Consider the following 23,838-nt stretch of genomic DNA (forward strand, 5'->3'; position numbering starts at 1 on the left):
GAACTGAAGTGAAGCTTACAAAAATGCAAAATTTTAAAAGTGGGATTTTAGGAGTTTCTTAAATGCTCAACATTATTTTCCTGGCTTATCTCTCAAAGTAAAGTATTCCAGATTTTTGGTACATAATAACACAAAGGCCACTTCACTACTTCTTTTAAACTTAGCTTTTCAAATTATAAGCAGGCTGCTATTAAAAGGTCTAAGGTTCCAAGTTGGAGTATAAGGGGACAAGCACTACACTCTAGGCTTTAGTAAGTTAAGGAAATGGATGGATCGATAGGCTGCTGTTTCATTATGCATTTTATTTAGATTTGTCCAAACTTTTAACAAAAACTACCCAGTGAGGTCTCACTCCTAATTTTATTTTATTGAGTTTTTATTCAGAGTGAAATGCTTTCATTTCCTATTCCCATTTATCACAATACAGAGCTGCTTAAGAAATTCCCCTGCCAGCTCCAGTGTTCTCTATCTCTCTGTTTTGCACAAATTACAAATAATTTGTCAAAGGTATGTTAATGGGACATATATTTTAGAGTGCAAACATTGAGTTATCGAAGCTCCCATCACATGAACTGTGGAAAGTTTGAGTTTCCAGTTAATTTGGACTGATGATCTGGATGTTCAACTTCATATAATTAGATTTTTTTCTAATTTACCATTTATTTTTTGGATGAAATTTTTACTGGCATAGTTATTCATTTGAGGTAGAGGTATTGCTAAAAATCAACCTTTTAAAGATTTACTTTAATGTCATTTTTCTATTATATGTGCATGAGTTATAATTGTAAAAGCTGTGTTGTAAATAAGATCTACATGTTCAGTAAATCTTGTTTGAAAAGAGAAGAAAGCATGTTTAAAGTATAAATTAATTGATCTAATCTACAGGGTAATTACAAGAAAATAGCACTTTGTAATCAGTAATGATCAGCAAGCGTTCCAAATTTCCATGCCAAACAGCTGTGAGGAAAGGTACAACTCTAATCTCTGAGCTTGCACATGTTCCAACAGATGAAAGTAATTTTGTTGCACTTAACTGTCTATAAGCAATTAGACCAAAAAGTAAAGACATCTTTATATACAACTTCAGAAACATTTTTACTCTATCTTTCCCTCTACGCATGCAGAACAATTATTAACAGTCGTCTTCATCTGCTAGGTATACCTCATGAATTTTACATGAGCCCTCATTATTACCATAAGTAGACTATCAAAGCTATTTTAAGCCTTCAACATTCTTTTCTCAGGGAACTCACTTAGATCAATTGTCAGGAATGAGAATTTCATCCGTGATTGAATTCATCTTTATCCAACGCCATATACATATAGATGTGTGTGCTTCTTTTGTTTAACACTAGAAGCATTTCATGTTGGAGTTCACTGAAACATCCCCACTTGAACTCATCCAGCTTATACTTCCACATCATTTTTTTCATTTTTAATGGTATGTTTTTTTTCTATAAATAAAATGAAGGTTGTTATTTCTTTCTTAAAAATATAAATAGTTGTTGGGTACATTTAATTTTTAAATATTGTGATATATTAGCAATAAGTGCTCTTTGTATAGAAACAGATGACTTGTTTTCTACAGTTTTGGCAAACATTTAGGATGGAGTAATTCAGAGGCAGGAAGTCTGCACACTATAATGTTTTGGTAATATTCAAGTACAAGTAGAAGAATAATTTCACTGTTTTCATTGACAAGTAACATAATATTAATAATATAGTAATGGTATAAAACAGAACAAATATTTTTAGTAATGTATAAAGATTTTCCAGTCTTATTTAATTCTAGTCTACATACTCTTGCTAATACCTTGTGCCTTTATTCACATTATGCCATGGCCTATTTTTTTGGCTTGCCCAGCAGTTACTAACATAATTCTTACACGCTTACAGCATAATTAATTTTAATTATCTGTAGTATTTAATTGAGCAGTTTCTACACAGCAGTGTAAGAACTTAAGTGATTTACAGCTCAAGTTTCCAGCTTGTCACATATTCCATAATGTTTATCGCAATGCTTACCACTTATTCACTTACCTTTGACAGTTTCACTTAGCTCCTTTAGTTTGCTCTGTCTGGGTGTACGGACTTCATGATATGTACAACAACCTCTCTGATTTATCTTTTTGGTTGTCTTCTCTTTTAGATATAATTATGAGAACATGCTGCAGTCAGCCTGCCCTGACCATAACATTCACCATGAATTCTGATGAAACTCTGTATCAAAGGGTCAACCAATAGCATCTGGTGGTTGTTAAAAACAGACAGGCTGCTTTGAGATTAACTGTCTACAGCAAGGTCGAGACAAACAGGAGTGAATTCAAGTAAGACAGAGCAGCTCAGTGAAACCTATGACACTTACATCTGCTCATGATGCAAACTTCTAGATCATAAATACAAATGTTGTGCAAAAAAAAATTATAATGATGTATAAAGTTTCGTTTACTCATTGAAAAAGATTCTCCATTTTTTGTATTGTGAGGGAAAGAGTGCAGACTAGTTATTCTGAATTTTAAATAGATAGAGCTTCCTACATTAAATATTATGATAAAAATTCTGAAAATGTTACTATAATTATTGTTGACTCAGGTATGAATATAACTTACCAAACAGTTTTTGTACATGACACAAATGTGAGTACCTCTGGACAGTTTATTTAGAAGTGACAATCCTGTGAGTGTTCTGCTAGTACTTTTGATTAATTTTGTAAGTATAAATTTTGCACTATCGCTGTAATGGATTTAAATCTGTTATTAATATTGTCATACATATGTGTCTGGAAGACAATCCCAGGGCTCATGTAGTGCTTGTTACACTCCGAACCAGAGGGTTGCACAGTTACCTAATCTCTTTTCTGTTCCGCCTTCTGCAGAAAGGATGACTCTTAATTCTTCCATCTCTGTTGCTACTTCCGGTTTCCACCTTCCTTTACCCACCCCTTCCGGGTTGCAGACATAATAACCGACACCACTGTCATCTTTCAGTCAGTCTGAAGAAGGCTCCTGTCTGAACAAGACGACCTAAAGCTCACGGGGTTCACCATGGTTACCCAATTCTTTTTGAAGTGTTCTTGTGTCTTATTATAATATGCAAAGCCAGACCTGTTCCTCTGTCTAAGAAATAAGTAATAATTGAAATCAGTTCACTGATTACAGGATTATTAGATCTCAGGTATTATTATATAACTTTTTTGTGGCTAATACCTCTGTTGAAATGCTATGATAACAAGGCTAAGCCTTACACCTCTGTCATCTGGAGTAAATTATAAACCTATTTGAAAAACTAACTTGCAATATAGCACATATGAAAAAAACTCTGATGCTTAACATTATTTGTGATATAAGATAAAGACTTACTGATTTTTTAAACTAAAACATAATCATTTCACAGGTTTACATATTGTAAAAACAAGCAGAGAGATTACAGAGGTTTGAGGTCCCAAGTAGCAAAATTCCTTACTTAATTGCTGTAGTTGAAAACGGGTTTGTAACATAAGGGCTTTAGGTCAACCCTGATGGAGCCATCAGCATGGTTACAGAAGTGAATTATAGTCATCTGGTTGTAAGACAGCAGGATGAGGGTCCTTTTTTGCTTTCATACTCTGGTGAACTGGAGAAGCAGTCTGATGGATAGAAGTTAGCTATGTATCTTCTTCAAGGCTGGCTTATACTTGCTTGTAGAGCAAACAGGTGTTTGACTTCATATGCCACCGTGAACGCAGTTAGCTTGCAAAGATTGTTTCACCATTACAAACATCTTGCTATGATTTCAAAAGTAAAACAAATGAGCACTAACATTTTTAAGAAGATCAGACGTTACCTACATCTAAAATAACCAGGTAATGGTCAAAATTAATTTCATTTGAGCAAAGGATTGCTTCTTGGGAATAAAATTACCTCTCACATTGATAAACAAATGCTGTGATTCGATCTTTTGAAAAATTGTAGCAGTGACAAGAACAGTGTGTCGGGCATACATGTCGGAGGACCTCCTTTCATACTCAGACGAGATATGTAATAACCAGCTGAAATAAGATGGGGTGCTGACGCTAATGCGGTCATCTCATTCTTTTCCCATGGTGCCATGAAGCTGCCCGGTGAAACCATTTATCCCTGCCCGTTCTGGTCCAGCCACCATAAAATCCCGGGCATCCTGGTAGGAGGCATCATTACTGGGCAGAGCAACCCGCTGGATGGAGCTCCACTAGAACAACTGCAAACTTTGTTCTTTTTGTGAAATTCCCGCTGAAGGGATGCATGCTGACAAGAGTTACATTTGTTTGTTTTTATGTATTTTGTTGTCTCTGGTCAATGAAAAGGACGGCCCGGTTGGTGCTTCAAAATTTCCTCATTGCATATAAACCAGTCTTTCCAGTCATTCCCGCACCCGCATTTCTTTTCTCATATTGTCTGCATAGTGCATGTCACTATTATAATGTAACAGTACAGATAAGAATCTGAGTCTTCAAATGGTTGCATCACTCAGTGTGGTGATGGGGCTGTGCATGGAGTTCAGCTACCCAGATGTTCATCTGCTCATGTGTTTTTAAACAGAGTGGGATGTGACAAAAATAAAATTTATTCTTTTCACCTTTTTCACAAAATGCTGACGGAGTAAGACAGCAAGGGAGCCTGCTTCATTGCCAAAGAATTCACAGCATTCATTATTTTCAGACAGTTACAGGATCGAGCATTCTGAAGTGACTGCCTCACTTTAAAAGGATACCCTAGGTTTGCCAAGCATCATATTCATGTCATTCTTCATTAAAAGTTGACCCAAACTGTTTATTCATTTTGAGAAGTCATTCATCATCTTTACACCGTGCAGTTCCTTTTGGATGTTAGATAGTCACTACAATAACTTGATCTGGACTGTATTAAGGATTGCAGAATCCTTTAGGTGTGTCTACATTTATAAATTTTGTTCATAATATGTTTAATTTGTTTTTAACTTTGGTTTCTTTTTATTAATCATGTGAAAAAAAGGAGGGTGAATGTAGACAGTGATGTAAACCTCATATTGCAGCATATTCACTGTGTGAATAAATATGCAAATCATGTGCAGATCTTCAGTTTATACAATTTTATGGGTTTATAACAAAGTACAACTTACAAAAATAAAAATAGAACTTACATGTCTGTTAGGAGCATAAAAAAAATCTGGAATCTCTAACGTTCCATAGTAAACAGCAATAGTAGCATAAGTAATAAATCGCAAAGATGTTCAACAAATTCCTCCATATCAAAGAAAGATTCAGGGTGATGTCATCACAATTCGTGGTCAGTCTCCAAATGGAATTGTTTACAGTTTGGTTACTGTGCAAGTTGCCAAGAATCTGGTTCAGAAATGGGTCAGAGACTTTTTTCCTTAAAGGCAAATAAGTATTTCTTGTGTGATCCTCTAAACTATAAAAGACACTCAGGAAAAAACAATGAAACACTTGGATGTTTGACTGAAGAGAGCATCAAATGAAACTCTGAAGTGAATAACATGCTGTTGGATTCCGGAAAACATTATATATATATATATATATATATATATATATATATATATATATATATATATATATATATATGTATATATATATATATATATATATATATATATATATATATATATATATATATATATATATATATATATATATATATATATATATAAACATAGAAAGGATAATCAAAATATTTTTTATGGATTCACTGAATAAATAGAAAATTAAACCTATTGTCATGCAAGGAATTGTGTTATATAAGCAGTCAAACTGCATAAACAGTAAATATTTTCATAATGTACATTTGAAAAGTTTGCAGCTACATAAACTCTCAATCACATTTGTTTAATGTTTGTAAGTGTTGTGTTTGTCTGACATTTGTTTGTGTATAAAATGTATATATATCCCTGAAAAAGAGCTTCCTTGCTGCTTCGGCAAAGATGCCACCAAGCGCTGCACTTGACTCTTTAGGAGGTGAAGTTTCCTATTTTGTTCTGAGGTTGTGTACGTTATAAGCGAAGACCACACATTTTCAAAAGGGGAAGAAGGAGAAAGAAGAAAGGAAGCATAAGACGACCATGATCCACCACATCAAGCACTGCTATTCTTTCATTGAGGGCATCCACAGATCATCACTGCTTAAGTTGCTACTCATGACAGTAAGGTAGAGACTTTTTCATCATCCATTTCCCAGAGCTGTTGGAATGTTAAACAGGAGTCATCAGTGAGACTGTGTTGATTCATACTTCAAAACAGTACTGTTTGAATTTGGGATTTCTATCATTTTCAATATTTGGGACTGGGCCGGCTTTCATCCATTTTTCATCTCCACAGTTTCCATGTGTATTTGAATGTTTGCTTGTCGTTTTGTAAATCATACATGTTTTCTTGTTAAGGTCTAGGGGAGGACAAGGGAGGATGGGGCCATGTCAGGTTTTTTCTTTTCTCTAACACTGTATATATTTGCACCTACGCCAGGTTCGGGAAATACAGGGATTTCTCTGTGCTATATTTCATTCTTTTTCCAATATATTCATTTTTTTACATATTGAACCTTTTATTTGTGCCAACTCATTTGTTTTTACCATCAAGAGAGAAGCTTGAGTTGAGGGCAGGTAAGAAAGTAAGGGGTAAGTACAGTTTGATAAGGCCGAGTCCAGACTTAAGTCCAGCACAGCCTGAGTGTGAGTGTGGTTTGTTAGAAGTTAGGCATTTGCTTTAATCCATGCTACATATACTGAGAACACCATCTTTAGAAATCCAATGGGCAAAATTCATGGACATCTTAGCACAAGTCTGAAACCAAAACAACTTGAAGAGTGAAAGCAGCGCTACTAAGAAGCATATGTCTTGATATTATGCAGATTTTATGGATTCAATAGGATTTTAAAATTTAGTCTTATTTCCTTTCTGGTTTAAAAACAATCGGGCAGTTATACAATGTTGGCCCAATCATGTGCTTAATCCATCTGGAGCCACTGAGTCACCAAGACGTAATCCAATTAACATTGGAAAACTTTTATTTCTTTTACTATTTAAAGTACCCTAAGTGGAAGCTTTATTAGTTATTTCTATCGAATAGCAAGTTTAGCCCACATTCGGGGGAATTCATTTGAAAATAGAAACAAAATAACATTACATGTGTGGTACAAGGAAACTGGCCACTGGTCACTGCATTATGTCCAATGAGAATTAGATGGAGTTCCATTTCTGCTCCAAAATGTCTTTCTGAGTGATCCCTTAGATCTTAAATTTTATTGAGATTTGGCGGCTGCAGAGAATTGTATTAAACTGAATTCACTGTCAAGTTCTTGTAACCACTTCAGGGCTTTTCCTAAGTATGTGGAGCAATGAGGACAGTCAAGGATATGAGAATTCCAGATGTACCATTTAAAATGGCTGATCACTTTGTTCACTGTGCAGTTATTTAAGATTAGATTTATATAGGGACAGCCTTTGCATTAATAATGTATATATTTGCAAATACAATGTTTACTTTCAAGTTTTAACAGAATCATTATTTAAAATGGTTGTGTTTTGTGCTATGTTTAAATATATACTGTATATTCTTAAACATTGTTTGGGCCAATAGATTTTTTTCTCTTTTAAAGGTTAAACTTTCAATCCTTCTCTTTCTTTGTGAATAGTACAAATGATTTTCATTTCCTAATCTAATACTGTGTGACATTTCCATGTGATAAAAATGACACATTTAATCAGAACGTTTCAGAAAAATCTTATTTTTAAGATTATTAGTGTTCTGGTATTGACTAGCAATTTATGTTTTATAGGTGACATAAGAAACTATATTTGTATTTACTGCTTTCAAGAACTTCCACATTGAAAACTTTTGTATTTGTAATCAAAAAGTTGTCTTTTCAAATCTTAGAATGCTTATTGTATTTGGAGTTAGATGAATGACTTCTATAATCTATTCTTGTATTCTATAAGATACAGTCTGCAACAAGTGAAAGGTTCATTTAAGAAGAGAGGCATTCTTGCCCAATTACATGAATAGCTCATGATGCTACACTGCCATACAACTGTGACTATTTTACACAGAGGATGTAAAAACCAAAGATTTGTGTTTAAATTAGATTTTTTATTATTATTTTATTGTTATCATGAGCTACATTTTAAGTGAGTAAAAAAACATAACTGAATGAAAATGATTTATTTTCTTATTTAACTCAATAAAACTAACAATTATTTGGAGCTGATGACTTATTAAAATCACTGACTGACAAAAGAGGAATGTACTGAAGCTACTATTATATTAAAATTATAGCTTGTGATAACAACCACTTTAGCGGACTGAGATAGTCATAAACCGACTTGCAAACATTGCAACTTGCTCATAATGTTAGCCGTCAAAACAATTAAATATACAAGAGTAATGCTCAAGCTGCTCTGAACTGTAATAGAGAATAAATGTCACTAAAAGCATTAGGTTCTGTGGAGGAGCAATATAACTAGTCCATGTCTTTAGAACACCTTACAGCACATGGAATCTGTATAATACAATAATAAAATCATGGCATGGTTTAACAGGCGACAGAAGTAATGGTAGTCATCAAATAATGCTTTTATTTATAGTTGATAGCTGCGGAAGAAGTAGAATCTGTGGATTCCAGATGAACATATTTGAATCCCTAAGAAATGTTTAATGTTTAAGCCAAGTTCTTCATTCCTTATTTATTTATTATTTTATACCATTAATAGCCAACTATGTTCAGTGTCACTCAGTTCCAGTTTTACCTTAATTGGTCATGATGATAAAAATGAGTGCAAAGCCGTTTCTGCTTGATTACTCTTTCAAAACTGGCTTCACCAAAAAGAAAGATACAGAGTTATATGTAAATAAATAATAATATTTATATAGCTATTTTCTAACCTACCTACTCAAAGCATTTAAAATTATTTCTTCTTCTTCATTTTTCTATGTGGAATCAATATGCTTGATCATCTTTCTTCATAAAGCTTGGTCCTGCACCTCTTCCCCAATCAAGCCCTTTTCCTTCAGATCTTCTTTTGCTTTATTTACCCACCTCTACTTTGGCCTTCCTCACTTTCTCTTCCTATGTACTTCCATTCACATCACTCTTTTGGCCACATATTCCTTGTCTCTACTCATTAAATGTCCATACCACTTCAACCTACTTTCCTTTACTTTCTTAGATATCTCATCTATTTTTGTTGTACCATTGAATGTTGTTTTCTATTCTGTTCTTTTTTGTAACTCCACATATCCATCTCAACATTCTCATTTCTGACACATCTAACTTCTTTTTCTTTTACTGGCCATATCTCAGCTTCATATATAATTGCTGGTCTTACCACTGTCAAAACCTTACCTTTAACATTCGCCTTAATTCTTTGATCACACAATACTCCTAATACCTTCTTCCAATTGTTTCTTTCATACTGCACTCTGTGGGTTATCTCTATATCTAACTTTCTATCCTATTACATTAAAATGAACTTAATGAATGCTAGAAGCTTTTGTGGAAGGTAAAATGTGTTATATCTTCTACTTACACAATTTAGTCTCATAAGATGGAAATGGAAGTAATATAGTCAGCACTTTTTATAAATCAAAATAGTATTTCCTCAGATATACAGTATACACAACTGGTGACTCAAAGAGGTGTAAAATATTCTCCCAAATTGTATTACTCAATGTGTCCTTTCCTTGACATCCCTATATTCCCTGATCACCTTCTTCCTCTCATTTCTTAATGCTGAGCTTGTTTCTCTATGTCTCTCCCCACATTAAATCTCCTGTGTGCATGTAAGCATCCTGAGCACACCCTCAATATTCAGTCTCCTCATAGGAAGCTACTAATTGTTTTATAAATCCCCATAACTGTATCAGAGAAGTATCACAACAGTGTAGAAATGGCCATGTCTCATTCATTTACATCCAGTGCCCTTTGCTTTTATTAACTCAGTGGTCCTTGGGTTCTTCACTGTTGCTACCATTTGGGGATTGCCTGGAGCTTTGCAGTGTCCTTAGAAAAGAATCAGACTTAATTGATAAAGTAAAACTACAGGAAAACATCTCTGTAGGTGAACCTGCAGAAATATTATTATCAGTTAGCACCTCTCCAAGAAAAAGCAATATACTTTGTATTAGCTTTGAGCAGCTTTATATTAAATATGATTTTTTTTATTTGATTTGGAGGTACAGTAGTTAGCACTGTTGTCTTTAAAGCCCTATGATCCTAGGTTCATATCCCAGCCTAACATTTGCTTGTGTAAACTTTATGTTCTTTCACTGTCTGTAGAGGTTTTCTCCCACATCTTAAAAAGTCTAGCTAAGTCTGACTCTAAATTGGACCCATATGAGTGGATATGTGTGGTTGCATGAATATGGCCCATGTGGATCTGACCTCTTTCTTCTTCACACATATTGAGCTCCTGCCTCACCATACTGTGACTCAAGCTCGTGAAACACTTTACTGATCAGTGGCTGCTCTATTTTTGCAATAGAAAATGCAGAGTAGAGCTCACTCTGGCCCCTGCCCTTGTGAAACTTCATTTCTGTTAAGGAGTTATATTTTCCCTCTTGCTACCTAACCTCTCATTCCCAAACCCTCCAAAGCCAACAATGTATTGGATTGTGTTTGTATTCTCTCTCACTATATATTTAACCAGGCATTGTTCGTAACGGTGTTTGGTATGGAACACTAACAGGTTTTAACAGCTTCATCTGTTCCTATTTTATGCATTGGCATGATGACATGTATCATTCCTGTCTGTGTACACTGTCTATTTCCTTTCCTTCTCTTTTCCTTCTCTTCTTTGTCACAGCCCCTGACTTCTGCCACTCTTTCCTGCCTACATAATATTTGTCCAATGTGCCAATGTATGTGTCTGTATATACCAAGAGTGACCAACGTCAACTCAGTTGCTTAATTAGACACCAGTCCTTTCCAATAACAATTTTATTTACTGTAATTTTATTGCGTGATAGTGTTATAACTCTGTAATGTCAGGTCATTTTTATATCACAGACTTTTTTTCCTTTCCAAGGATATTATCAACATGATTTGAAGCCTAAAATAGATGAGTCATTCTCAGGCCTTCAATTTTTCCTCCTTAGTTTCCTTCCAAATATTTGATAAAACCAGATAATTGATGAGGAATCCACATGTGTAAATGGAAACATGTTAGATGGAGAGCTGCTGGTTTGTCATTTGCATCATTTGCTAATAAGGAGTAATTAAAAACAGGGAATTCAGCAGTTTATAAGTAAAATAAGCAATTAAGGGTGGGAAATCTTAACAAATGAGACAAGTAAAATGAAGCATTAAATTGTTGCTTAAGCAATAAGTACTTTATCATCAATAACTGACTTCTCATTAAGAAATTGGGTTGGAACAAAAACCTGCAACTGATTTAACATTGATCCTTTTTATAAATTTTAGCCCTTCTGTTTCTTGTGCTTGTGGACACCAAGCTCAAGAATAGGTGCCTGTTCATCATTCTGTTCATTCTACCTTAACTAGGGTAATTATTAAAGATAAACATTTATATTACTTGCGCAAAATATGCTGATTTAATGATATTAAAATTTGTCATTAAGCAAATTATATTTTAGTGTAACACTGTGAGATATGCTTTACTGTTTACCATTTTTAAAAATGCTACCAGCTGTTTTATTTGTGGAGTAGATTTTTTTTTAGCACATAGACTTCTTTTTTTAGCAGCAAACAAATAGATATAAACAGTGCTTAATTTCAAATTATCTTTTCCATTAAGGTTAAAAGATATGCTGACCTGTTCTTTAATATTATCTGGCATAACTGTGTATTTGAAAAAACATTTTCTCCCCTCATTCTTAATTTTAAACAAAAATGTGGACAGACATGTAAAATTAAATAATCCTTGTCAATTTGATCATATATTACGGTTTCATTTAACAGGCTATGCTATGCTCTTGTGACACGGTGATCTCTCTGCTGGGATGAGATAATGGGATACAAGTGCAATTAACTACTGTTGCCAGCTGAATGAAATCTTCTGCGCAGCCATTAACACTCTTGCTCTGGGACCATGAAACAGACACTTTATACCAGCCACTTTGACAGTATATTTTACATGACTGAAACGTGTTCCTCTTCAGAATTCAAGATGTACACAGGGGAATGCAAGTTAAAGAGTGCCTCAATGGGGACATCTTGCATTTAGCTTGGTAATTTGTAAAATTTACAAGTACTTTCAAGCATTCAAAGAAAGGTTTAAATGTTTCATTGTAGAGGTCTTTAAAAAGTTTGATTAACAAATATCACAAAGTATTATTTCTAAAAAAATGTGCTAGCTCAATTTACTAAATAGTTATCATGGGATTTACATTTATATAACACTGTCATAATTTACAGTTACATCAACAAAAATGAATGGTCTTACAAAAGTACTGAATGTTTTAATATTTTAAAAATGATTCTGATAATGTCCTTTATTGTACTGTATTTTCAAAAGATGTGTCATTCAAAAGATTGCAAGAAAAAAAATTGCCAATTGAATATTTCTTTCACTATTTGAAAATGGCTATATTTTTCTTTGTAATAGATTTCAGTTTCTAAAATCATGCCCTTGTTCTCTTATCTTATTGTTAAAATTCTACACTGCAGACAAATATTATTCTTCAGATCTTATCAATATTAATTAAAATACTGACCCTATTGCCCCTTTAATACACACAACTATTTTAGGAATTTACTAATTTAAACATGTCAGGACAATTCTATAACTTCCTTGGTCCATAGCAGTGTAGTCTAAGATGAGGGGATCCAAAAGGCGTACAAAATACAACCTTTACCATCAGTTTTTTATTCTAAAATAATCGGGAGTGGTCTCCCCTAGACTTTCTCATATAGGAATTCTCACAGATGCACATTAAACTTAATAGAAAATTTTCTTGCACATCTGCTACAGATTTAGCTTTAATGTATGCTATAACAGCAAACCAGTGATAAGGCAACAACCAGTTATCCATGGCCACTGAAACAGCATTTAACATGCTATTCTGCTATGACATTATACTGAACATACCCTCACCCTATTGATTCAAACCCTACAGCATCCCAAAAAGTATCACATACTTGTGTCACACCCATTATTTATATTTCAGAATTTAAATCTTTTCACCTGACAAGCTTGTCTATGTCATTCCCTACCCTCTTCCTCTTTCTTATATATTTATTTTTTTTCTTGTCATTCATCTCAGTCTGATTGTTTCATAGGTTGTGAGAAGAGTGTTGGTGTCGTGGGGAATATTTATTATATTTTCATGCCATAGATGCATCAACGGCATTGTTTATTAGATACATTTCAGATTGCATATTAGTGCAATAAATAGGACTCCAAATAGAGGGAGATATAACTCTGGCCACAGAATTAATGCCTGAACAAACTTGGCCAATTTTACTACACAATAAAGTGGTGACACATCACAAACATGTCCACGGCACATAGTTTAAGAAACATTGCTCTTCAACAAGAAAAAGTTGCTAAGCAATACTGGTGGTTCCATTTGTGCTGTCTTTATGTATTTATTGCATAATATACTGGAATCATGAATATGGATATATATGCAGTAGTTCAAAAACCTCCATTTCATGGATGCCTATCTGCCACATCTGGAAAGTGAATGCTTGATTTAGAAGTAGAATTGCATCTGTAGTTCTGTATACAGTCAATACCTGAACTGTTTTCAAATATCTAGCCTCAGAATGCATTTTCTGGAAGTAATGACAATGACTTTTATTTGTCACCTAGGTTCGGCTTGCTCACGTTCAGCGTGCGTTTTGTGTGAAGTTTCCATGGATTCTTGACTTGGATCTGTTTACACATACCCTCAACAATCAGTTTCCTTGGATAGTCTCCCTGTGTAAAATAATAATTTGAGGAAGATCTTATTTTCACAAACACATACAATGAATGGAAAGCTACTCATCTAAGATCAGATTACAATCTGTGCTAGACACAGGCTAATACAATGTATTGTATACCAACTGCAGAAGGAAAAATATATTACTGGGACCATTTTCTCTTGCTCAGTACAAAGGGAGAAGGACAAAATACACAAATCAAAGTGAATAATAAGTGTGATGGACAAGATAATTAATAGCAAATGTTTTTCACTACACACAGTAAACTGAGGCAGACTCACAACCCTGCCTTACTTCACTAGATATGTATGGCAGCCATTTGAGTTCACTGGTGCATGCACACAGTACGGTGAAATTCTTAAATCTTACCAATCCACAAACAGGAATACACAGAATACACAGGGCAAATTTACCATCACTAAACAACCTATGACATTCTGTATGTAACATACCTTACTACTTTCTAAGCCTATCCAAGCAAGCACAGGGCACAAGGCCTGGACAGAGCACCAGTCCATCACATGGTATATATTATATGCATTTTTAAGATAACCACAATCTCCAGGGAAAAAAGGCAATCTCAGACAGACAGCAACCATTATGGAATTTAAAACTGAGACATCAGCATTAACCACTATACCCACGTGCTGCTCACAACAAATAAAACTATGCTGTAACTTTTTATTAATGACAATGTCATCAGTAAACTTTTAATTTCAATTTTCATGCCTATTAATGTTTTATATTAATTTATATAATTGTATAGTTATGCAAAAAAAGAAGGCGAACTCCCTTAAGCATCCTGCTCCAAAAATTTTAAATGTATGCACAATGCCCTTCTATAGAAAGGGAAATTTCAGATAGAAAAACAATTAAGTCAAAAATCAGACCTGCTATTAAATCATAAAAATCTTCCCTGGCTTCTTATTCTTTTGTCCCTATATAATTGCACTATCAAGTAGGTTTTGGGGAGTTGTAGGAGATTTCTTGTTATTCTTTCTTCTTCTACTTAGTCAGACTGTGCAACAAGGTTACATTTTTATGTTCTAAATCTAAATCCCTGAAATGTATAGTCTTCACTACAGACAAATGCCAGATCAAACATTTCAATGTACTTACAATTAAAATATGTAATTTTGAAAACATGCAATAAAGCAATCATATTTTAATCAATGACTCTTATTTTAAATCAAAATCCCTCAACTTAAATAGTCTTGACTACAGATTAGCACAAGTTCAAAAAAGTTCTCATAATTAATATGTGTAATAAGTAAAAAAGAGAAATTGTATAACTTTCACACAATACTTTTATAATTATTAAAGCTGTGTTGCTGTTTCCTGGCAGTGTAGTTGTGTTGTGTTGCTGAGTGGGAGTATGAATATGGCAATATACGATGACCCATGACAGGAGGCAAGATAATACTGGACAACATTCATTTAACTGATTTTAAAATGTTTTGCTATCAAAGTTTGTTTGTACTCAACATCTAAGGATTCTCATTTCAGTAACTAACATTAGTCAGCAAGCATTTGTGAATTCCACTTGCCCTGAAACTGCTTTTCCACTGTTGAACTGTTCTTGTGAAACCTTCCACCATGTTCACCACTGATTGTACCAAGATTAGTAGAGAAGTCCAAGCGTGAATACTGAAAATTAATTTTTATCTACATGTTGCACTTTATGGTTTGGCATGCTTGAAGCATGTTGTCAACCAGCTGGACATAGTTAGATGATCTGTAGTCGCTAAGAAAATTATCAATAATACTCTTGAAGGCATTACAAAAGATTTTCTCCCTACTAGTAGACCTTCAAACTTCTCATTGATGATATGTCTGATTTGTGGACCAACAAAAACGCCTTCTTTAATTTTGGGATCAGTTATTCATATAAACATCTGTCTCAAATTTTGAAATTCTTCACCTTCCTTGTTCATCGCTTTCACAAAATGTTTCATCAGTCCAAAATTTACATGCAGATGAGGCTAAAATAACTTTGTTGAATCAAGAAGTGGTTTATGTGCCACAATTTTCTTGTCCTGGGACCAAATTCCCAAGCAGCGTCCAGTTCTTTTAATGTAATGAGACATTTTAGCACAGTTGTCCCATTCGCAAATGAAAGAACAGGATTTGGTATATCTGTGCTGCATTCCTAGTAGAAGTGCTACTGCTTTTAGATCACCACAGATATTCCATGTACAGTGTTGTACTGTATATTTATACTTATAATATGAGAGAAAAATCACAAAAATAGACGATTCCAATAAAACAGTACATGACAGAAAAAAGCTAAAGGTGATTTTTGTGATCAGAAAGCTGAATTCCATAAGATACATCCAAACGTATTCAGGAAGCAAAAATTTAATTGTTTAGTTTAATCCGCTAACCATCTTTCAGATTCTTGCTTGATCTGCCAATGCTGTACTGCTCTGGTGAACAGTAACAACTCTGAAATATCACATTTCTGCAGTGTTTTGTGAAACTTTCTTCAGCTCAATTAAATCTATCCTTTGCTTTTTATTTATTTTCTAAGTGCAATCACATTATAATAACAAAGTGAGTGCATAATCAACAGAAAAATGAAAGCACTGGTAAAGAAAAATGTAATAACAGAATAAAAACTGCATCATGAATTTACTCACTGATGAAAAACACAGAAGGAATAAATTAAGCATAATAAGGAATAATAAAAGGAGAAATAAGCACTTACCCTGTCATCAGTCTACTTGACCAAGAGCTGACTCCACTTTTATGACATGATTATAAATGAAATTGTATCTATCAAATCAACTTATTCAATCCAGTTGTTGGGCTGGAACCTATACCATCAGCAATAAACACAAGGTAGAAAACTGCCCGAGATTGAATTTCATTCCATTGAAGAGCCCACACTAATGTAGTGAAATACTAACACACATATTGGCAAATAAGAGATGTGAATCAACTGAACAACATGTCCTTTTTGCTATGAAGGTAAACTAATCAAACTGCTGATCATGGAACAACCATGGTCAGCATGGGCCCAATTGCTGTGAGATGCCAATGCTACCTAACATACTTTCAGTAATGAAGGGTCTAACTTAAAAACAGCTTGTGATAGTCTATAAAAAACTGAGTCTTTTTTGAACACTTAAAACAACCATTTGTACCTGGTAAGCAAAAAAAAGTGCTCACCAGCACTGTTGATCCGGGTTCTTTAATAAATGTATTTAGATTTGTCAGTAAAGGAATAGGTTACACATTTTTATAAAATGGTACTATAAAAGTGATACTTTTTGAGCAGAGGATACTGCGTTGGGACCTGATCCAGGTTTTCAAAATTCTCAAAAGCATTGAAAAAGTAAATCCAGCAGAATTCTTTCAACTTAACGGTGAATCATGTTCTGCACCGGTCAAAATTAAGAGGAAGGGCAATTAGGACTGAAGCCAGGAAGGACATCTTTACGCAACGAGTATGGGACACTAGAATAAACTACCAAGACCCGTAGTAGAAGCAAAAACTTTGACAACCTTTAAGAAGAATCTGGATTAGATTTTGGGACAGCTTAACAGTTAGCTAAACAAACAGGCTTGATGGACTGAATGGTCTCCTCTCATTTATCAAATGTTTTAAAATTTAAATTAGTTGTATTTAATTAGAAATGAACATTATTAAGTGGTTAAAAGTCATTTAATTAATTTAATCAACATTAGCCATTAAAATATGTCAACATAATATTTCCAAATCAGCTTCATGCAACTCAAGGCAGCAGTGACTGGAGCCTATCAACAGAAAACCTATAAACAGAAAGGAATGTATATGGTATTTATTAGTTTGGAGAAAACCACGTCAAGAGGTCTTGAGGTTAATGGGAGAGAAAAGTGTACAACAGAAGTATGTGAAGATTGTCCAGGATATGGATAGGATGGAATGAGGACTTGGGTTAAAAGCAGTGTTGGGTAACAGACAAGATCCCAGTTACATTAGGTTTGCACCAGGGAACTTCTCTTAGTTTCTTACCACTTTGATCTGATTATACATGTGCTGACTCATGGGATGAAAGACCAATGCCTGTGGTGCATGCTCTTTGCTGATTACTTTGTGTCCTGTAGCACCAAGAAAAAGGAAGTGGAGAGGAAGTTGGAATAATGGAGAAGGGTTTTGGAAGAAACGGGGTTGAAGATAAATTGTAAGAAGAGTAAATGAGGTTTAATGATGATTAGGATTCAGACATTAGCCCAGTGGTTCTCAACCTATGGGGTAGGCCCCCCTAGGGGGGCGCGAAGTAACAAAAAGGGGGGCGCGAAGATGTGAAAAAAAGAAAACAAGAATCGAAAATATGAAAAATACATCTATTGAAACCAAAACAAATTAACCTAAACTACATTCTGATACTAGAAAAAAAAATATAGAGTTAGATAAATGTCAATAAAAGTTAAGTAGGTATAATAAAATATGCATCTATGATATATCATTAATTAAAAAAGAACAAATTGGTATTAGTGGGCTCCTTTCAAAAAAGGGGGGCGCGATTAAAACTATTATGACAATTGCAGTCGCAAAAACTTAAAGGATGAGAAACACTGCATTAGCCTGTAGGAGGAGCTATTGAAAAGAGTGGATACATTTAAATATCTAGGATCAGTGGTAGACTGAGACGGAAAACTAGATGCAGAGATAACACATAGAGTGCAGTGTGGATGGAACAATTGGAAAAATGTATCAGGAGTACTGTGTGATCAAAGAATGAACATGAAAGTTAAAGGCAAGGTTTTTAAGACAGCAGTGAGACCAGCAATAATATATGAAGCTGGGAGTGCAGGAGAAGAAGTTAGAATGAGAATGTTATGATGGATATGTGGAGTTAAAAAAGGACAGAATAAGAAATGAGACAACCAGAGGTACAACAAAAGTGGGAGAGATATCTAAGAAAGTACAGGAAAGTAGGCCAAAGTGGTATGGACATGTGATAAGGAGAGACAATGAATATGTGGCCAAAAGAGTGATGGGAATCTAAGCAAAGCAGGAGAAAAAGTGAGGGAAGCTGTGAGGATGGATAAAATATAAGAAGATACAAAGGAAAAGGGCTCGACTAGTGAATAAGTGCAGGACCGAGGTGTTTGGAGAAGGCTGATCAAGCACATCGGCACCACATAGAATTGGGAAAAGATGAAGAGGAAGAAGAAGTGACTGGAACCTATCCCAGCAGCATCAAGGACAAGGTAGGAACCAAGACTGGACAGGCATCCCAGAACACACTGATGCATACACCAACTTGGCCAATTTAGTAACTGCCAGTTTACCTAAAACACATATTATTGTATGTGCAGTAAAACTGCAGTATCCAAAAAAAAAAAATAAAAGTTGACAGTGACCATGCAACCCATAGTGTGAGTCAGATTAGCCCATATTTTAAAGTAGCACTTTTTAGCTATTTTACACACAGTAAGATCCTTTTTTTCTCATAAAACTGTCTGACTATCATTAATAGGCTGTATGTACAAAATATCCCTAAGGTCAGAGCAGAAAACCCCACCTCAAAATGAAAGTTAATTCTTTGAAAAGAAAGCAGGTAGCTATTATTTTAATCCTTTCTATTTTTCCATCTTTCAATGTCCAAAGTTTATGTTCTTATAGTTTTCTACAAGACTTTAAACTTTTCAATTTGAAAGTGCATTTTTGTGACTACTGTTAACCTACGATGTAAATAACTAAATCTTAATTATGTTCGATAAATTCGGAATGTAAACCATTCATTCCCTGAGAAGGGCAACTTGGTTAATGTTAGGGGGGAAGGGTGTCGCAGGCATTTATAGCAAGAATATTTTTTCAGAATCAGATCAAAAGTAACTATAGCCAATGATAAGTGGTCCCCTTGTAGGGTGTCAAAGGTAAACCTGCTTTTTTAAAAATTGAACACTGCTTCGGTCATGTTTGTTACTGAGCTGCACAATTGTAAGCAGGTACTGAACTCTCTGAACTTACTTACAGGGGAAGCTTTATGCTACTTCAAATGAATAATGGGTGCACTGTGCTCTGTTTTCGACCAGCTGCTTTAGCATTTAGTGTTACAAAAGCCGGGTTGTAGTAAGACATTAATGGAATGGAAGATCTCCAAGAATAATGTGTTGGTATAACTGGTCATTTTGATGGTTAAATTGTTGGCTACTCTCACTTCTAAAACAGAATTATTGTGTTGAAAAAATACACAAATCATGCCATTTCAAAGAAGAGGTCATTCTGTAACAGGACAGACATATGGTGGCAAAGTGCCAGAAAACATGCTAACACATTTAAAAAAAAATTCCTTACCTCTGCCCTGCTTATTTACTGAATAATATTGAATGTTCGTTTATCTTTTTTTTTTTAATAAAGTAATGAAGGTCAATGAAATCAGCTAGTCCATTATTTAATGGATTATTTGTTTTTTATTTCAAAAATGTACATAATATTATTCCCTCCTACTATAAAAGTAATATAATTTACTGAAGTTATGCTTTAAAGAATGAAAATTAAATGCAACGTTTAATTGCAGCATCAGTCTGTTGGTTAATCCCATTATCTCCCATTTGCTTACTTGTGAACAAGATCAGGAAGCACTTATACTTCTCAACATTGGAGGGTTGCTAACCCATAAATTGCAAACAGCAAACTATTCTTTACTGGAAAATGACCTTAAATTCTGAATGCTAATCCTCACCTATACATCAAAACAGAAGCAAATCACTACAGTGTGTGAAGGAGATCAATGTCAGATAAGGCCAATTGGACAACAGCATCAGCCACAAAAAGAAAAGATTCAACAGCCAGTCTGTGTCTCGATAAATTCCCCATGAAATTAACATGATAAGAGACAAAGTGCACCCTTGGTGAAATCCTTTGGACCAGCTGGCACAAGCAGATCAGGAATTCAGTACTCTTATAGTATTTACTAAAAGATATCACAGGATACACAGCTATAAGCTTCTTTTGAATATGTAAAGCACAAGTAGGCATGAGATGCAAACCATCACAGACCCACAAATATCTAAGTATTGACAGTGATGGTACATTTTTCTATGGCTAGGATGGAATGTTCATTGTTTATCATGTATGTGAGGTTTCACTATCAGAAGGATATTCTTTTTCAGTGTTAAGTTTTCCCTGGCAGGATGAACAGTCTGATTCGGAACCTAACCCATTCTTCTCCTTTTTTAAAAAAAATATGGTAGCTACCCTAGCTTGCCATTTCCGACATCCACATGACACAAAAAAGTATATTAATTAAGATACTCTCACAATATCCACTGTTTTAAGCATTTCTGCCTGGATCTTATTGACCCCATTGACCTTACGCTTTCTAACCACTATGGAGACCCCTATTACAAAAACAGACCCAATATCAATCAATGGTTCTGACAAAAGTCAGCTCAGGGTTTAGTGTTCCTACTACCATTTGACAATATCCCAATGTGGTACAGCACGTTAGGAGTCTGTGGCATTGGGAGTGTTAAGAATAAAGACAAGTGCACATAGGCTACATGGGTGTAGGTGCATGTTGTGATAAAGTTAACCGGCCCTAGAGTGGTTGCACGTGAAGGTGCGCTCAATTAAGCCAGTTTTCTCTTTGACACTTTGCAGGGTGTTATTAAGGCTCCTCTGCCCACAACAGTATAAAAGGAGACAGTCTAGGTTAGAAAGCAGTTTGAATAAGAAACCAACGGTCAGCCAGCACAGTGATGAGGAGGCAGGCGGTCAATGACCACAAAAGGGTGTGAGGGAAATTGTGCTCCAGTAGTGGATTGTCATATATTGAGCACTATGGAGGAACAGGGAGCTATTTACGGGACTCCTAGGTAGAAACCAATGAGGGTACATGAAAGACGGAGGTCTGGGCTTGAGCGTCCCAACAGATGCTGAAAGATGGTGATTGGGGTGAGAACTGGAGATAGGTACCACAGCTGTTTGCACTTCTGCCAGCTGAGAAGACTGAAGAGGTGAGAAGGGGAGATGGAGCAGAATGATGTGCTGAACTGAGAAAGTATGAATTTAGAAAAGGGGACCCGATTCTGGGTGATACTGTAACTGATAGATTTTACCAATTTTATTGATTGGTTTTATCTTATATAAGAAGAGGAAGATTATGCTAACACATTCCTCGAACATTGTGAACTGATACAGCTTAATGTTCTGCTTGTAAAGAAACTGGACAAACTACAGTACTAAGAATTACTGAAATTCAAGATATAATGAATTTCTTAAAGTGGAAAATATACAGGTCCAGAAGGTTATCTAATAGAATTTCATTGAAGACTTTCTGTTAATTTAGTCCCATTTTAGAGGAAGCTGGAAAAGTAATATACTCTTCCCCATTTTAAGTCAGACATTGATTAATGTCTTTCCAGAGAAGAATGAAAACCCTCTGCAATGTACATCTTGTAAACAAATCTTATTAATTATAGATGTCAAGATATTGGTTTCTATCTGATTTTACTATTGTGTTGTGAATATTTAAAATTTGGAACAATGAAAGGAAGTAGAAGGTGCTGTGAAATCACATATTTAATTGGCTCTGGAAAGACAGTCTAGTAAGACCTCCTCATTAGTTTTGCTGACATATAATATGCAAGTCTGGAAGCACCCATGAGTGAATTTGATTAAAACTAGAATGGAACAGTTAGACATCTCACTAAGTATCTATTTTCAAAACTAATCCAATGCCGCATATAGGTATCTCTCAAGTTAGAAGTGGTGATTTTTAGCATCAAAGAGTGACGGTGTTCTTGTTAACCTAGTTCAACAAAGAGCAAGCTTCTAATAATTGATGACTGCCTCCACTCTGAAAGTCTCCTAAAAAGACCCCTATTAAACACAAAAATGTGTGTCGCATGTGCAGACTGCACATTGCATATGTTAAAATAAACATAACCCATTGCAGGTCTGTAACCTTTCTGTAAAATCAGCTTAATACATTTGCACTCAAAGACATCAATAGACTAGAGGTAAAAATGATCAATATGTTGTCAATTGTGTTTTGTGCTTTCTATTATTCAGTTACAATGATAGTATAGGAGTCAATGCAAGGTTGAAAAAATGTGCAGCAATATTAATAAAAATATGAATTGCATAATATGAATTCGAACTAAACATTGTGTCACACCCCATCAAATAGTGTTGAATAGGACTGCTGTTAGAGAGCTGATAACTAAGGTCCACATGAGTTGCAAATTTCAGTATTCAAAACATCCAAATCAGTAATTATGCCTAATGATACCAGTAGAAGCACGGATGAGGCTGTGCAGCATTCACCTTCTACATGTATAATTAAAGAAAGTTAACATTACTGTGGACCTGGAAATTCAAACAAGCCATACCAAAATACAGCCACAGCATTTTAACACATAGTGCATAATCAGACCACAATTCTTATCTATTTGCTGTTGTTATAGCATATAATGATGCAATAGTCAAAATGAGAGAAAGCAGACAGAAGCAATTCTCAGCTGCATGGAGCCAAGTAGCTGCAGTGGTCTATTTGTGTGTGTCTCTTGTAACAATTCGTCTCGAGCGCTAAATTGACGATTGCTACCACTAATCTGTTCTAGGTGACGGCAGATGATAAAAGGATAGGCCAATATCACACCCCAGTAAATTTCCCGTATACCCTTTATTATACACAAAACAGTCCCTTAATACCAATGCATTTATAGCCCACCAAGAACCATAGTCCATATCTATCCTCACATTACATCAAATAAACAACAAAAAAAAATACAATCCCTTACACATGCACCCCACCACCCTAAAATAACCCTTATATTGCATTGCCACAAATATATACATATATATATACACAATAACAATATTAATTCCCCCAGTTCCCCTTCCAGAGATGATAAATAGATCCACATTTGTCCTGAAAATTGCGGACTACAAGCCCAATCACCTCTTCGTCATAAAAGACATACAGTCAGTCTTGCGCCATGATACAA

This window comes from Erpetoichthys calabaricus, chromosome 4, assembly GCF_900747795.2.
Source record: "Erpetoichthys calabaricus chromosome 4, fErpCal1.3, whole genome shotgun sequence".
In the NCBI taxonomy this organism is placed as follows: Eukaryota; Metazoa; Chordata; class Cladistia; order Polypteriformes; family Polypteridae; genus Erpetoichthys; species Erpetoichthys calabaricus.